General features: G+C 56.4%; 1 non-coding gene across 1 annotated transcript; it reads left to right on the top strand.

Moving 5' to 3' along the window:
- Positions 1–12,002: 12,002 nt before the first annotated feature.
- TRNAW-CCA (transfer RNA tryptophan (anticodon CCA)) lies at positions 12,003–12,087 on the top strand. The gene has a single exon. It is a non-coding gene; the product is annotated as a tRNA-Trp (tRNA).
- The last annotated feature ends 1,224 nt before the right edge of the window (positions 12,088–13,311 follow it).

Below are 13,311 nucleotides of genomic sequence, written 5' to 3' on the forward strand. Positions count from 1 at the left end.
ATACACTGTACTGGCAAAAAGCGTGCATATCCTCCATGTGATGTGCGTTGGCTTCTCAGAACAAACACACTCATGGGACAGCACCCAGATCAAGGAATAGCACATCACCGGCCCCCTGAGCCCCCTTTCCTGTCCCCCTTGACACCGTCCCCCGACCCCCCACGCGTAAGCATCGGTGTGCCCTCCAACACGGACGACTGGTTTCTGAGGTTTGCACAAATGAAAGCAGACCGCACGCAGATGCTGTGATATGAGATGCAGCCCTGCCGTGTGCAGTTCTGGTTTGTTCCTGTTCACTGCTGCGTAGTGTTCCGTCGTACGGCTAGACCGCATTTACTAATCACCCTGCTGTCGATGCACAGCCAGCGGCTCCAGGTTAAGGCTGTCCCCGTCTGTGTTGCTGTGGATGTCCACCGTCGGGTGCACATGTTCAGCCTCCACAGAGATGGCTGGTCCCACAGAGCTGTGTAACTAAAGATTCCAGAAGTGTCTGACAGGTCCAGCAGCCCCAGGTCCTTGCCCTCTGTTAACGTCTGCTGTGTTTACAGCTTTACTGAGATACAAGTCACAGACCGCGCAATTCACCTGTGTCGAATGTCAGTCTGGCGGCGGTAGTGTTCTCACAGGGCTGTGCGACCATCACCACGGTCAGTTTTAGGGCATCTTCATCACCCTGAAAAGAAACCCTGTGTGGCCTCAGTAACATCCACAAGCCCCCATTCCGCCTGGCCCGGGCAGCCCCTGATTTACCCTCTGTTCCTGCATAAATGCAATCACCCCCGATTGTGTTGTCTTCACTGGACAGAATGTTTCCCCCACGCATGGCCCGTGTCAGGACTTCATTCCTGTTTTTGGCCGATTAATATTCCAGTGTGTGGACTGAGGTGTGGCTCACGCTTGGTTCATCCACTCAGCAGTCAGTGGTCACTTGGGTTGGTTCCACCTTTTGGCCGCTGTGAGTAATGTTGCTGTGGACATTCTGGTACAAGGCTTTGCGTGGACGCAGGTTTTTCATTTCTAGCCAGGTGGACGCTGGTGGGGAGGGGTGCCGGCCGCAGGGGTGTGGGCAGCCCGGGAAGACTGGCGTCTGGGGGGGTCAGCAGTGTCTCGAGGCGGCATCTGGCCTAGAGTCAACGGTGGGATTTGTTGCCCGTGGCCACAGCTCTGCCCCCTGAGCTGTTCTGCTTCTCTGGTGTCAGGAGTCTCCCACAAAGGACTGTCGGTGCAAATTCCCCACGCAGGTCCAGAGGCGGGGGGCAGCCTTGACTAGGTTTGTTGTTTCTAGGGAACTCCACAGAGGCCCGGCCGGAATGTTGTCCAGCCCTGAGTGGCAGTCCCATATGCTCACGTCTCGCCAAAGCCCAGCTTTTGCTTGTCGGGGAAGGTGGGACTGACACAGCTCCTTGGTATTCAGCCACTCACAGAAAGTTCTAGAAGTTGCCTTTGCTGTGGAGAAATGCCTTGGAACAGAGGAAGGGGCTCTGGCTGCTGTGACTGCAAAGAACACCGAGGCTGCCCGCGGGCAGGTGCCACTTGGACAGAAGCATGGAGGGGTCCAAATGGGCTCTGGTCAGCGGGGGCCGCGGCTTCAGCGTGAAGGCAGTGGGTGACGGGCAGTGATCACCGCTGTGCCCGCAGAGGAGGCCCTCGTCCTCGCCTAAGCTCTGTGCCTCTTGTTCAAACAGGGCACAGAGTCTGGTGGAAACCAGGCTCTGCTCAGTGGCAGGGGCTCGGACTCTGCCCCCAATTCCCTAGTGGCCTTGGGCAGGTCACTGGCCGTCCTGGTCTCAGTTTACCCATCAGCAGGAGCACGGGGTCACCCCGGTGATGTTCTGGGCTCTCCCAGCTCTCGGGAAGCGGGCCCAGGTACACAGTGTCTTTGGACAGCAACCCTCCCGGTCGGCTCACGGGGCCTGTGGCCTTCCCGGAGGCCGCATGGAATGTGTTTATACTCTGGAGCCGAGGAATGCCTGGTCCCTGGAAGCTGGCCGCCCTGGCCAGTGCACATGTCCGCTGGGGACCTCCTGGCTTCCGTGGAGCCCTTGGGCCTCCCAGTGGCAGGAGGGAGAAGGGACAGCTCCCAGGAAGCCCCAGACATTTCCATCTCAACCAAGTCAGGAACTTGCCCAAAGCAGTGAGATTCTGTTTCCTCGGTTTCGTCTAAGTAGCTTTTTGTTCAACAACCTACACTCGGTGTGCATTTGGTCAATTCACTCGCTCATTGACGCCGTGAAAATGTTGGAGTCTAATCTCAGAAACTGTGGCTGCAGAGGCAGCGGGGACTAGTTTGTCACCTGCCCGCTGGGGTGGCCGAGTTGGGCCAGGCCTGCACCTCACCCTTGTGTGGCCTCCACGGAGTCCTCGAGAGGCCGGTATCCTTCTCTCCCCTACGAAGGAGGAAATGCCAGGGGCAGAGTGGCCAGGCTGTGGACCCAGGACTGCCTGCCCCCCAGGACCTCTCTTTGCTCCACACTGCCCGTCCCCCAGACCCAACCAGGATGTGATCCTCACCTGCCTGTGCTCTGACCCCGGCCCAAGCCAGGGCAGTGTTATGGGGACCCCTGTGCGCTCTGGAAAAGCTGGGAGGGGTCCGTTCTGCCCGGAGGAGAGTGGCCACCTTGTGGACCATCCTGCAGATGGCCAGATGTGGCCTGGTGACCTGGAGAGGCCATCTGCACCGCGGCCGTGATGCTGGGCATTTAGCTCCATTTAAAGAGGTCACGTTGGGCCGCTAACTTTGTAGATGGGAGGGGGCCGGGGGACTCGGGTCTTGGGGCTGGTGATACTGAGATAGTTTAGCGGTGAGGACAACAGCACCACTCACCATTGGCGGGACCCGCATGTCCCGACAGCACCAGGGCTCTGACCCAAGTAGCTCCTGGGTAGGGACTTGAGGAGAAGAACCCCAGCATTTGGAGCCCAAACCCACCAAAACCTCCGCTGCCTTGTGAGAGTGGCGGGTAGGTGGCTGTGTGGGCGTCCGTGGCTGCTACGGTGTGCGCCCACGGACTTGGTGGCTCAGAACCACACAGCTCATTCTCCGGCAGGCTGGAAGTCGGAAGTCAGGGGTGGCCTCGCCGGTCCAAGTGCCTGCAGGACTGGCTTCTCCTGGCGGCTCCAGGGGGACTGTTTCCTTGTATCTTCCAGCTGCCGAGGTGTCCGCACTGCTCGCCTCGTGGCCCCGGACCACATGGCCTCTGCTCTCCCTGCGTCCCCACCATGCTGCCGTCTGCCTCTCCTGCAGTCAGACCCCCTTTGGCCTCCCTTTTATAAGGCTCACCTCCCACATCCGGATCCTCAGTCCCTTGGGCACACGCCCTTTGCCCTTCGAGGTCACATATCCACAGTGCAGGGATTGGGACGTGGGCGTGGTGCCAGGCTATTATCCAGCCAACCACGGTGACATAATGAACCCCAGGAGGAAATGCGGCTCTATACTGTTCCTTTCCACTGACAAAGACTGCAGGTGGCCAGAGAAGGGTCTGGAAACACAAGAGTCATGGCCTGTTCTTCCTGTCGTGTAGGGTGAGCCCCAGAGCAGGCGCCCCTCTCTCAGGGCACAGATGAGCCAGAAGTGACCCCAAGGTGAGGCCCCAGGGAGGCTGGAGATCCCAACGGCAGGAGCCCTTGCTCGCATCCAGTTTATAACCACCCCCTTCCTCGACCTCACTTGTCCCCGATGGGCCTCCTGGGCTGCCGGAGCCTTCGTCCCAGTCCCAGGGCTGGCTGCGGGCGAGTTCCTGACACTGAAAGGCATCTGTGAAATGGGTGCAGCTGTGCACTTCTTGGCGGGCTGGAGGGCGTGGGACACAAAGTCAGAGAGAACCGGGCGTCCTCTGGAAGGACCCCACAGCCTCTGTGACCCCTGTTAGCCTCCCCTCCTTCACAAAGGCACCTTTCCTGACAAGGGACAATAACGTGCTTCTTGCTCTCAGCCTGGACTTGCTCAGGGGACTTCACAGCCAAGGCCACCAAAGGAAAACCCCCTGCTGGTTCTCCTCGGACTCGAGTCCTCGCGTCGGGCTACGGGGGGCAGCTCGTCCCTCAGGGAGAGGCCTTGGCACAGAAGCTGTCCGGTGACAGAGACAGACCCACTGGGGACACAGAGCCCCCGGGGTGGTGGCTGTGGCTTGCAGGCATCTGAACACCGTCCATGCTGCCGCCAGTGTGGCTGTGTCTCTCTGGGGCCGCGTCCCCAGCCGGGACGGGATCTTTTCTTACGAGGCGGACGCGCTGCCTTGTGAGTGGGGCAGGCCCGCTCAGCTCCGGGGGCGGGATTACTGGCGACCAGAAGGACCGCGGTTCAGAGGAGGATGGGTGAAGTGGGGTCAGAGGATGGCACGGGAAGTTGGGCGCAGATCATTTCTTGGGGCGAGACCCACAGTGGGGACCGGGAGGGTCCCACTGGGCCCGGGACGCAAACTCAGGCCCCCTTGAGGCCACATTAATTGCCAAGTTCAAGGTTTCTATGATTTGCACTCTGAAATCTCTGTCTCCAGTATTTCCCTACCGACCCCTGAGCATCCTTGTCGTGGCCTCTAACCTCTGACCTCTTCGGTTTCCCATCAGTACTGGTAACAACCACCACACTGAGTGGTTGAGGGACTGCCTCGTCCCACAGCCATCTGCTGCCTCGTGCCGGAAGCAGGCCTTGGTGTGGCCCTGCCCCCCCGCCCCAGCCTGTGGCCTGCGCCCCGGTTCCCGTCTGCCTCCTCTCCCGGGAAGAAGCCAGGTCCACGGCTTCTCGGGGGCACCGATGGCCCGGGAGACCCCGGTTTGGGTGACCACTGTGGTCTCTACCCACTCAGGCTTGGACGCTGGTGCCATCACGGGGGAGAGGCACTGAGTGGGCCATTTGGCTGACCTGCCCTAGCTAGCGCCCCTAAGGCCTGGTAGATTGCCCGATGCAGTGGGTGCTGCTTCCCCTGGGGGCCGAATCGGAAGTCTCTGGAAGGAGCTGTTTGTCACAGTGATCAGCCCACCTGCACTTGGGGGGCTATAGTTAAAGTCACCTCGTCCCTGCCAGTGTGGACAGCACATCGAGTGGAGAGATGTCCTCGGAAAGAAGAGCTGCTCACACAGAGAAGGACCAGCAGCCCTCCTTTCCTCCGTCCGCTTCCTCCTACCTGCTCTCAACTCAATTCCCTGCTGCCCCCAGCGGGCCTGACTTATTAATTACCTCTGCCTCCCTCCCGAGCTGCCGCCTCCAGTGCTCAGAAGCACTCCGCTACCTGCCATCATCCCCTGCTGCTTTAATGCCAGTGGCCCCCGGGTATTCACACGTCAGCCACTGGGCTGTGCCCCCTGACCCCTGGTCAGGTTGGCACGCTGCAACTCTCCCCAGAGGCAGGGACGGTTCACCAACCAGGCTTGGAGAACTTAGCAACGGGCCCAGGCGCATGCCACTGTTTAAGCTCCGAGGCAGGATTCAAACCACAGCAGGGTCTAATGCTCACGCCCGTGGCTGTGGGGTCTTTTTTTCACTGATGGTTGGAGCAGCTGGATGGAGGTGGACACTTCTGTTTCTCTAAGTTTACAGTTGTTTTTTTTTTAAACAGTGTACTTATTTTTGAGAGACAGAGCATGAGCAGGAGGAGGGCAGAGAGAGAGGGAGACACAGAATCCGAAGCAGGCTCCGGGCGCCAAGCTGTCAGCACAGAGCCCGACGTGGAGGCTCGAACCCACGAACCGTGAGATCGTGACCTGAGCCGAAGTCGGAGGCTTGACCGACTGAGCCACCCGGGTGCCCCTGTTTCTCTAAGTTTAGATGAGCTATATCGGGGTTGGCAAACTACGGCCCAGAGGTCAAATCACGCTACTGCCAGGTTTGTGAATAAAGTTTTATTGGAACACAGCCACGCCTGTTCATTTACTTCCGGCTGCTTTGGTTCTGCGACCCTGGAGCCCAGCAGGTGCAGCAGAGACCGTGTCTGCAAAACCGAAAATATTTACTGCCTGGCCCTTCGTAGGAAAAGTTGGCTAAGCCCCGAGCTGCACATTTTGCAGGACAAAGAAAGAGGGAAAGGAGCTTTTCCCTCCTGAACCTGAGTTACTTAGTGGCTTCTCCTTGAACTGGCTCGGAGAAGGATTCCCTCTTTTTCTGGAAGGCAGACGGTATTTGATTGCCCCAAGTGTGGGGGGCACATGAGTGGCCATTGTGCACTTCACTCCACTTTTTATATGAAAATTTCTGAACTAAAAAAATAAATAATACATATAAAACATATCAGGCTAAAAATAGTCACCTAACAATCATGTCATTGTAGGTCAGTCTTACAATAATTTTACTTTGAACCACCCAGTTTATTTGGAAAACACACCTTCTTCTGAAACGACCTCCAATGAGGCTAGACACGGGCCCTCATGGGGGTAACAGGAGGGAAGCGATGAAAAAGGACACGAGCAATTCACAGGGATTTAGCAAATCTTCCTGTAGGGAGGACCTCCCAAGGGTAGGTGTCACAGTGAATAAGCCTTCCAGAGATCTCTTTCAAGAGGAATATGTAAGCGCTTAGGTTGTGAAGACGGAGCAGCGAAACCCACAAGTCAACTTGGGAGAGCCCGACCCCGGTACATTGTCGGGGGAGACGTGTGTCCTGGCGAAGCGATTATCAACAGCATCTGGGATGGATATCAACCTCACACCTCGAGGTGAGAACGAGATGGCATCTTGGGAAACCGAGGATGACGGCTCAGGAAGCGGCTCTTGACGAGGACGCCGATGTCGACCACACATGCAATGAATCTGAATAAAATTGACTCACAAACTGTGAGTGGAACAAGCGTTACCTCTAAGTTGACGTGTTGAGTCAGAGCCGGTCAAGGACCGCATGGAGCCCTTGAGACGTTCACGTGGGTTCGTCCTTTTCTCAGATTAGTCGTAGTCGGGTGTTTGGTGGGTGGCCTTCAGAGGCCCAGGGCCCTTCGTGCAGTGGGCCCACTGTCCCCTGGGGTGTCCAGACAGCAGATGGTCTACAGGCTGGGGAAAGCTGGACGTGGGAGGTTTCTGAGGCCAGGCCTGGAGCCACGCACGACCTGACTGCCCGATTTCCACCGGGCAAACTGTTGAGTGCCCGTGCTACCTGCCAGGGAGGCTGGGAAATGGGGTCAGCCTGTGTCCCCAGGAGTAAGAGGGAACCGTGCCCTGGACAATTCGCCAGCCTCCAACACATGTTCTATGCGATCTCACTAAGGATTCTAAAACTGCCTTCCTAAGGGGCGCCTGCGTGGCTGGGTCGGTTGAGCATCCGACTTCGGCTCAGGTCATGATCTCTTGGTTGGTGAATCTCAGCCCCGCGTCAGGCTCTGAGCTGTCAGCTTGGAACCTGGAGCCTGATTCGGATCCTCTGTCCCCCCCTCCTCTCAAATAGAAACATTAAAAAATGTTTTAAAATAAAAAAATAAAAATGCACTTCTAATTTAATTAAAATTTTATAAGCATTCCTGTGACTACTTCATGGACATCCAAAACACTTGTATATTCATGTTGGCCCAAACCATTTTGGAGGGTCCCATACTAGGCGTTTCCCCGGATTTGAGGCTCCCTCATATCTAGGCACAGGTGTGATTTCTTTTTTTTTTTATTTTTTTTTTAAATTTTTTTTTTCAACGTTTATTTATTTTTGGGACAGAGAGAGACAGAGCATGAACGGGGGAGGGGCAGAGAGAGAGGGAGACACAGAATCGGAAACAGGCTCCAGGCTCCAAGCCATCAGCCCAGAGCCCGACGCGGGGCTCGAACTCATGGACCGCGAGATCGTGACCTGGCTGAAGTCGGACGCTTAACCGACTGCGCCACCCAGGCGCCCCACAGGTGTGATTTCTTGATTGGGAAAGAGGTCTGCCCTAGGTGAGGTGGAAAGGGCAAGCTGACGAACGAGAGGTTCCTGTGGCTGCCCGCTGGCTCTTGCCCTCCCTCGACGTCCCAGGGGACCTGCTCAGGGGGCTCGTGGCGGGACTGCACGCGTGCGCACTCGCAGTCTGACCAGCGAAGACACGGGAGGCAGGCAGATGGCATGTTTCCACGAGAAAAACACACGCCGATATGCACGCGAGAAGGTCTGTAAGGAGACACCGCAGAGGGGAATAGTGGCGATCCCTGGGAACAGAAACGGTAAGTCTCTATTTGGTCAAGGTGTGATTGAGCGTGCACGTGGAAAAGCCCACAAGTTGTAAGTCAGACAAGCACAGACGCGCAGCCTCCCTGCTGGGCCACCACCCCAGCTTCTGGTGCCGCGGGGTAGTTTCACCTGTTTGAGCTTGGGTGCGGATCATGGAGCCTTAGCGCGTCTGGCTTCCTGCTCGGGTCGGCCACCGCCGTGTGCATGATCAGGGCGGCTCATTTCCTCCCTGGGCAGTGCAGTCGGGACGTTTTACGTTCTTCATCATGCTTATCTGTATTTTCCCATTTTTCTACAATGCATATACATTACATAATGAAACACATTTTTAAAAATCAAAGCAGGGGGGAAAGGCAAATTGGCTTCAAGGAGAATTCAAACGACAACAAAAACGGCACTGTCCTGGGGCTTCTGGTTCAGGAACAGCTTCAAAACATATAATTTCTGGCCAAGGCCAGCCTGTCTGGCGGCCAAATGGGGGGAGCGCGGGCAGCTGTCACCACAGGCGACGTCCTCCTCCGGTCCCATGACCCGACCCTGGCAGGCAGAGGAGGCCTGAAGCCAGGAAGGAGGCTGCCTCGCTCCTCCGCCCGGCTAAATATACGCGCCAGAGGCCCCGCTCCCAGCCTTCAGGTCTCTCCTGGCCTTTTTCTTTCCCACCCAAGCATGCGGCGAGGAGAGAAGGGGACCCACCCTCCAGAAGAATGAGCGGCCAGGCAGGAGCCGCCGCGGGGAATGGGCGAGCTCGTCCTGACGGCCGTCGTCAGAGAAAGGACGAAGCTTGTGCGGGCAGGGCCAGAGGTGGCCCTGCAGTCTGGCGGACACGTGGGGTCCGCCTCTCCTCTGGGGCCGCCGGGCTCCGGGAGGGTCTGGACCCATACCTGTCTCTTAGGGCTGTGTGAACTGTCTCCCTGGAGTCCTTCCTCTCGGTTGTCGAGTGAGCATACGCACCGGATACACTCTGGGATTTCTTACTCGTCTGGGCTGCAAAGGAACCACGAAAAAGGAAAGATCATCACTGACGTACAGCTCAGAAAGGAAAAGTAGATTTATGTCTTCAAATACGCGCCCCAGGGGTTCAGAATGTGGGTTCCAGAGTCAGGCTGTTTGCTCTTGTGTCCTGGTCCCACATCTACCAGCTGTGTGGCTTGAGGAAAACCACTTTGCCTCTCCGGGCCTCAGTTTCCCCGTCTGCAAAATGGGGATAATGGTAAGACTTACCTTAAAGAGTTGTGCAGATCAAATGGGCTAATAAATGTAAGGCCCTGAGGATGATGTTGGGCCTGTGATAGATGCTCAATAGTATTGTGAGGTGTGCAAGCACATACACACATGCACAGTTCACTTATGCACACACATACAAGTACACACACAGTTCACTCATGCACATGCACACACATGCACACTTCACTCATGCACACACATACACACACTTCACTCATGCACACACATATACACACAGTTCACTCTTTTTGCACACACACATACACACACAGTTCACTCGTGCACACACATACACACTTCACTCATGCACACACACATATACACACAGTTCACTCATGCACATACACACACACATGCACACTTCACTCATGCACACACACTTATACACACAGTTCACTCATGTACACACATACACACAGTTCACTCATGCACATGAACACACACATGCACACTTCACTCATGCACACACACTTATACACACACTTCACTCATGCACACACACATATACACACAGTTCACTCTTTTTGCACACACACATACACACACAGTTCACTTGTGCATACACACACAGTTCACTCATGCACATGCACACACACATACACACACGCACAGTTCACTCATACACACACACACATGCACAGTTCACTCATGCACACACGTGTACACATACATTCACACTTCACTCATGCACATGCACACACACGCACAGTTCATTCATGCACACGCACACACATGCACGTGCACACACCAACATAATATACTCACCTACACACCCATGTATACACATGTATACACACATGCACACAACACACACCAACACACATATACTCACATACCCATGTATACACACACGTATGTACAGATGCATGTGCACGCACCCACACAAACAAAAACATGCAGACACACAGTCTACAATACACATACACGTGTCTGCATATACACGTACGAGCACACACAGGTACATCCTCACACATGCGTGTGCACATGTGTACACAGGAGAGTTCTCTACAATCAGGACCAGGGCCACCAGGACGAGGGGTGATCCCCTCTAGGTGTAAGCTTGCCCTGTGGGACCCTGAGTGCGGGCGCCTCTTGACCTGTGCCCCCTTGGTGCCTTGCTCGCCTCCCCTGGTCCCAGCCTGACCTGCGTCTTCCAGAGGTGATGCAGCAGCTTGCAGCCCCACGGGACCAGAACGTGGCTGTGCCTAGAGCAGCAGCCTTGGGAAGGCCTCTTGATTCTGGTTAGTTAATCCTGGGTGAGTCTAGGTGATTAGTCATTGCTCATAATGGCGAGGCTAGTCCTCAGCTGGACCAGAGGGCACAGCTTCCCGTCTTAGACTGGGTTCCGGAAGCAGACCCTGAGTTCGTTCTAACCACAGTGGTGGGAGGACGTGGTGGAGGCCCTCCACCCTGTCGCCTGCTCTCTGAGGGCCGCCCCCGTGCGGGCACCCCCAGCGTTTCAGCCTCCCCGGTGCCGCACCAAGCGTGCACCACACCTGCCGGGTGGCCCTGCTCCCGGATTCTCGCCCGGCAGCAGCTTTGGTGGCCCGGCGGCTCACACCCGCGCTCCATTCTCACACTTGCAGCTGCTCGCTGGGTGTCTTCGTGCACCAGGCCTGGGCGCGGGGTGAGCAAGCCCCTCCCTGCTCACCTGGGGCTCGCAGACCTCTGTCCAGACCTTGCCCCAAAGGCACGTGGAAAGTGACTCCTGGACAACGTGCAGGCATGAAAGCACTGCGCTCTGAGGGCACGGAGGGGGCCGGTGGGCGGGGGTGGGTGTCCCCGAAAGCAAACAGACCCAGTGAGTCCACACCCAGGCGCTCCCCGGGAGAACTGAAGCCACAGGTCCACACGGAAATCTGTGCGTCGCGGTCACAGCGGCGTTATTCCTAACAGTCGCAACGTGCAAACAACCAGATGTCCGTCCGCCGAGGAACGGGTAAACAAAGGTGGCCTACCCGAATGGCGCCATGTCCCTCTGACACAGGCCGCAACGCGGATGCACTGGGAAACGTTTTCCGGAGGGAAGAAGCCAGCCATAGAAGGTCACACAGAGCAGGATTCCTCTTAAACGAAACGTCCAAAGAGGCAAATGTGTAGACAGAAAGTAGAGTCATGGTTGCCAGGGGCTAGAGAGGGGGCGGGTTTCCTTTGGGTGATGGGATGTTCTGGAACTGCATTGTGGTGACAGTTACAACGGCTCTGTGCATGTGCTAAATGCCACTGGATTGTTCACTTTAAACAGTTAATTTGATGTTATGTGAACTTTATCTCGATAAAAAAGGAAAGAAAAAACAGCATTAGCAGCGGGTAGGAGGCAGCACGGTTCCATATGGAGCCCAGAGAAGGCCCAGGTGGGACATAGCAGGGACCGTCCCTGCTCCGGAGCACCTCCCTGCCCCACCCTACCACCTTCCAGCCACGGTAGCCACAGGCCAGCCCTCCTCAGGGGCTGGCCCCAAGCGCCTCCTGTCATCTTATTAATACAGTGACGATACCCGCACAGCACGCTCTCTGCTAAGCGCTGGCCCTGCTCTTGGACCTCAATTCTCTCACCGTCCTGGAGACAGGATTGATTATTGAGCCCACTCTCCAGATGAGGGGAGTGAGCCCAGAGGCAGTGTGGTGGGAGGAGATTGGAAACCCAGGTCTGGGGGCGCCTGGGTGGCTCAGTCGGTTGAGCATCTGACTCCAGCTCAGGTCGTGATCTCACGGTCCGTGGGTTCGAGCCCCGCGTCGGGCTCTGTGCTGACAGCTCAGGGCCTGGAGCCTGCTTTGGATTCTGTGTCTCCCTCTCTCTCTGCCCCTCCCCGACTCGCGCTCTGTCTCTCTCAGCCTCTCAAAAATAAAGAAAACGAATTAAAAAAAATTAAAACAAACAAAAAAGAAACCCAGGTCTGCCTGATTCCAAAATCTCTTGCTATGGGGAAAAATTCTAAAACGCTTTTTGTGCCAAGGATTGCTGGATTCTGTGATACGGTCTGAGTTTATTCCGTGGCGATATAGTCCCTGGAGGGCAGACGGTGGGCTGGAGGGCAGTGGCTGAACAAACAGGACCGGGAGGGGGCGTTTGCCGTGGGTGCTCACACAGACGTGCTCCTGGGGTCGGTTGTCCCGGGTACGGCTCAGTATGCTGGGTCAGGGGGCCGCACTGGTGACTCCTGGGTCATCACACTCTGACACCAGGACAGTATGAGGAAGACACACCTGGAGACTGCTGGTGGTGGAGCCAGGGGGATTCCAGAATCCGCCCGTGTCCTACACCCCGCCCCCAAGTGTGCGAGTCAGCCGTTGCCTCGTAACAAACACTCCCAAGCTCAAGGACTTAAAACAACACACATGCATTAGCTCATGGTTTTGGTGGGTCAGGAATCCGGGAGCTGCCTGGTGTTTCTGGCTCCCGGCGTCTCCCTTGGCGGTGGTCAGGAGGTCACGTGGGGCTCTAACTCGGGCACAAGGGTCCACTTCCCAGCTAACCGTGGTTGTTGGCAGGCCTCGGGTCCTTGCTGGCTGTTCACTGAGGCCTTTACTCCTTGCTATGTGTCTCCATAGGGCAGCTCCCAACATGACAGCTGGCTTCCCAGAGTGAGTGATGGTGGGGGGGGGGAGAGGGGGAGAGGGAGGGAGAGGTAGGGAGGGAGCAAGAGAGGGAGGGAGAGAGAGGGGGGGAGATAAAGAGAGGAGAGAGAGTGCTTCGACTCTAACTTCGATCCCCTCAAAAAACACTCAAAGCAAATAAGAACAAAATTAGCATTTGCTCGATCTGGGTACACAGACGTCTGGTACGTTCTGAGCTCTTTGTAATTTGGATCTGGGGTGCGTGTTGACAATGGAGCCGCTCTGGGGGTGCTCTGGAGAGGTGGGTTGAATTCACCCCCACAGTTGCTGATGCGCCGAGACTCCCAGGGGTCATCACGCTCCCCGTGCGTCATATGTGCACGTGGGTGTGCATGTGACCGAGCGTCTC

The sequence above is a fragment of the Lynx rufus genome, unplaced genomic scaffold (assembly GCF_022079265.1).
Source record: "Lynx rufus isolate CCGP_SWC_20201006 ecotype Redwood Valley unplaced genomic scaffold, mLynRuf1.p SCAF_16, whole genome shotgun sequence".
Taxonomy (NCBI): Eukaryota; Metazoa; Chordata; class Mammalia; order Carnivora; family Felidae; genus Lynx; species Lynx rufus.